This window comes from Clytia hemisphaerica, unplaced genomic scaffold (genome assembly GCF_902728285.1).
Source record: "Clytia hemisphaerica strain Z4C2 unplaced genomic scaffold, Clytia hemisphaerica genome assembly, whole genome shotgun sequence".
In the NCBI taxonomy this organism is placed as follows: domain Eukaryota; kingdom Metazoa; phylum Cnidaria; class Hydrozoa; order Leptothecata; family Clytiidae; genus Clytia; species Clytia hemisphaerica.
The window spans coordinates 2,200,759-2,205,543 of record NW_027104356.1 but is presented as its reverse complement, the minus strand read 5'-3'; positions in this window follow the sequence as shown (position 1 = coordinate 2,205,543).

The following is a 4,785-nucleotide window of genomic DNA, read 5'->3' as shown; positions in this document are numbered from 1 at the left end:
TCTTTTACCAATGTCCCGTTTTTTGGCTGACATTAGCTCAAAAAATTTTTTTTCTTCGAAAATCAGGCTCCGTCACATTTTGGCACCAATTTCCACCTTTGTACCAAAACAAAGATTCCTGATTATCCTGAGAAAATTGGTAACAACACGGCGGCGAACACAGGGTATTTATAGGACCCACCCCACTGGGGTAGTCAAAACAGGGTGATTGAGGATATGGCTGTCTTTTTGTCAAAGGCTTTGATGAGCTTTAAAATTAAGAAACTTACCAAATTTTCTCCAATCGATCTTTTCATTTTTTCTTTGGAACAAAAACCTCTGAGCTAAAAAGTCAAAAAACGAAAAGTAATGATTGAGACAATGTGAGTGAAACAAAATATTTTCATCTTTTTTAGCTCTCTTTGAGATTAATAACAAAAGTTTCAATTTAAAAAAATATCAGATCTGACAGCAAAAATTTTAAAACTTTGTACCTACCTGGAGAGTCCATTACCATGAAATCTTCATTATCTAATTGATTATTCTTATTAATATTCTCATTTTGTGTTTTATCTGTGAAAAATGAAAGCATACTTCAAAGGTTAAAAAGAAAACGATTTATCACTTTCTTGTGGAAATTAAAGAGATAAACAGATATTTAGGGTTAGAGGTTAGGGTTTGGTAGCTTTTTCCAATTGATGATTGATCAATAACCAATCGATTGATTCTGATAATCGATAGGTAATCAAGATTATTCTAAAATCTTGAGTATCGATTGATCATCGACTAGATCGTGTTCAAAAAAGAATGACAAAATGAAAATTCCCAAAAAACCTTAGTTTTGAGAAAATTGACATACATTAACGAAAAATGGGTTTGATCTTGTAAAGTTTTAGGAGAGGATTATTTACCCTTTCACTAAGCTGCCTGAACCAAAACTTTTCCAAAATGTGAATTATTGGGGCTAAAAATCTCTCTTTTGTATGTTTATGGAAAGTTAGCCTCATTCTTACACAACAGCGACTATCACCAAAAGATCTATGAATTTAAACTGAAGATGCCCCATAGTATTGCCCAGTATAATTATCTATCTTAACTGATAAAAACTAAAATAGTTGTGAAAATATTATGTAAAATATGTTTCTTGAAAGGTTATGAGGTAAGATATCAATAAACTCGAATTGAAACAAAAAACGTGAAAAATTGTGGTTAAAATCCACTTTAAGGGTAAATTACCCTACTTTTTTAAACTAAGCCACATCACTTAACATATCAATCACAATAACATAACTTAGTAGAGGGATACTAAGAAGTTACAAAAACATTCATAGCAAGCTAGTAGTTGTTTTGGGCTTTATGCGGCTTTATTTACCTTCTTTCAGACCTGTCCAATTATTCCACCGTGCACATTTAATTTGAGAAACAAAATTCTCAAGAACTGAGAGATGAACAAAGCTATCTGTTATATATTAAACAGTGTGTGTAGAAATGGGTTAAAATGTGGCTAAAGTACCGAACTCTCTATTATCTAAAATTATCCAAAATTAGTAAAAAATCGCTAAAAATATAACATAAATAAGATGACGCTATGATTTACTATTAAAACAAGTTCAAAAGATGAGAAATTTGTCATATAAAGTATTTTTAAACCTTCCACAATTAAACTAACTTAATTGAAAAGTCTTAATAGTCATCTTGAGGGAAAAAATGTGGCTAAATTTTTGCCAAAGACCTCAATGATTAAACAGCGACATCCTGAAATAAAAACAAAAAAATTATCAGAAATGATTAGGAATAGAAATTGTCTTTTAAAATGATTTTAAAAAATCATATCACTAGAATAAAAATAAAGTGAAAAAGTGTGGCTAAAGCTGAAAATTTTGAAAATTCTACAATTCTACTCTACTCAATACTTTTTGCTGAGAAAATTTAAATTGTCAAACTGAATGGTAATTACAGAATTACGTTAATGAAATGAGAATATACTCTCCTATGAATAAATAATCATATGTGAATCAAAGTAGCCACTTAAATTCACAAAATGGAATATAAGAATTTACTTCCTCAAATCCTTTGACAAACATAAAACAAAAGTTTCTAAAAGTACAGTCAGCATAGTAATGTTTCCAATTCTAAACTAATAGATGCCTTCAAACCTGCTTGTAAGAATATTCAATTTTAGCCACACTTAATCACTTTTATTTTTAAAATAAATTGTGTGCATTGCTGCAAAAATGTTATGTGATTCTTATCTGGTTTTAATTGAACCTTTAAGCTGGTAAGATTCTGGGAGAAATTGTGGTTTTTATTGAAAAACATCATTTTTTGATGAAAAACCACACATTTTCACTAAGGTTTATAGGTAGAGAGAATATATTTGCAGTCACGTCAAAGTAGCCACCTACATTCACAAAATATGATAAGAATTTACTTTCTCACAATCCCTTGACAAACCAAGGTTTCTAAAAGTAAAGTCAGGATAATAATGTTTCCAATTTTAAAGAAATGTAGCTTGTAAAAAATATGTTAAAATTAGCCACATATATCACTTTTAAACACATAAACAGTTGATTTAATATGTAAAAAATGTTAGATCCTATATGTGCAAAATTAACTTTTAGCTCTGGCGGGATTCTGGGAAAGATAGTGGTTTTTGTTAAAAACACCTGTTTATCATAGAAAACCACATTTTATCACTTTCTTTCAAGAGATGTGAGAAGATGTGTCGCATAAAATTTGAGTAGCCACTGAACTTCACTAAATCCATACAAAAAATAAATTTTCAACTGCTCTGATGGTTGATAAATTTAATTTTTAAAACTTGATGTATAATACTCAATAAGCTAATATTTATTTACCAAAGACAATGTCTTTAAAGCCACAAAATTTCACATTATGGGTTAAATTTTGATCAAATATCATAGTTCTATATCTGAAATGACTATTTTCCAATAATTCCCGCTTAATTTCACATTATCCTTTAAGTAAAACATGCTTTTTGTCAAAGGATATTGTTTTTCAAAAATAAACCACAAATACTCACAAATTTAATGACTTGAGCCACATTTCTTCACAGATATGGTTTCTTCAGTCCTTTACCAGGGTATCCCCGAAATCTTGACTTGCTTCCTTCATCCGTAAAGAAGTTATAGGGCTTTCAAGTGAGCTTTGCATGGTTAGCCGCAGTGAAAATTAGCCGCATTTTTTCACACAGTTCAAACGCTTTTTAAACGCCGCTCAATTACACTACAGACTTCGTTCTTTTCGGAACAAAAAATTTAGTATATTCCTCTTTTGGGATTTTTTTCTTTTTTTGATAGCCACAATTTATCACAAATCATAGCTGTTTGAAATTTATCAACAAAAAACACCAAAAATGTCATTCTTTTTTGAACACGATCACTAGCTTTTTTCATTGATTGGCTATCGATTATGATCAATCAATCATCTTCGAGTCAATTGATGAATAATTGATCAATCCATATTTGCAATGAGCCTTAAAATCCTATTTATTCATTTCTATCGATTATTAGAATCAATCGATCGATATCCAATCCATTGATTGGTTAACGATTGTTCATTGACTGGAAAAAGTTATCGATTGTATTGAGAGGGAGAGTCTGGTTAAGCAAAAGCAGGACAAAAATCAGTTTTTTAAAGTTTGAAAAAAAATGCCACATAGAAAATCTTTCAAATTCATAATGCAAATAAAGAAGTAAAAAATACACCTTTTGTATTTTTACTTTTTTTTGCAAAAGTTCCAGAAATGAAAATAAAGGGATAATGTTAATTGGTGGCACTTTTGTAAGGTTGGAATGGCTTTGCGTACTCTCTTCATCTGTGAGAGAGTTTGCGGGTGTTTTACGGGTTAGCTTTTTTCAACTTGGCTCAATCCTCAAATGGTAGAACTTAGATCTGGCAGATCATTTTGACAGAGGTTGTTGGAAAATTTACAAGGTTCTTGACAGAAACTTTGTTTGATTGCCAAATGATGACAGTTTCATTGTCAATTTTTTTAGATCTGACAAATTGATGTTTGTGAGTGCACTTCATAGTTTTGATTCCCATTGAATGAAGAATCATATTCTGGCTTTCATGTACTAGATGCTGTTTTAGAGCTTTACAGCTAGCCTGCCTGACAGCTAGGAAAATACCGTCTGAGTCATTGATGACGCAAGCAATCAACAAAAGAAACCAATAAAAGATCAAAGAGAAAAGCTGTAAGTGGGAAAAAATGATTGTTTGCAATCTTGGGGATTCACCAAACTCAAAATTAGAGGATTTCATGAGCTTTCCTATGGTACTATGGTATATAAAAAATGAAGACTCCCCGAATTGGCCAACATGAAGAAATAGAAGCAAAACTTGAAAATTTACCCCCTGGAAAATATTCAGATTGTTTTATTTTGTTCAATCGCAAACAATAGTCGTTTCAGAGAACACGACAGCCTATTGCTTAACAATTCACTCCACATACATTAATTTCTCTCACCCAATACAAACAAGATAAATTATCTTGTTCCTAGGTAACTACCGTCAACTGCTCTAACTTGGGACGATTGTTGGAAACATGGGACTGTTGATATCTGGCCTGTATTTTCACTTTCTGTTAATCTCTTTGACAACAAATTTGTTTTGATAACTCCACCAAGTTTATCAATCATACTTTCTGTCATAACATGTCACAATAACTTTCACTGATAGCGCGCCCTTTTTAACCTTTTTTGTTTTCATTCAAAATGACCGGACGCTGATCGAAGAATTAGAGATGGCCTGCCGCCTAACCGCCAATCGCCCCATGGGATT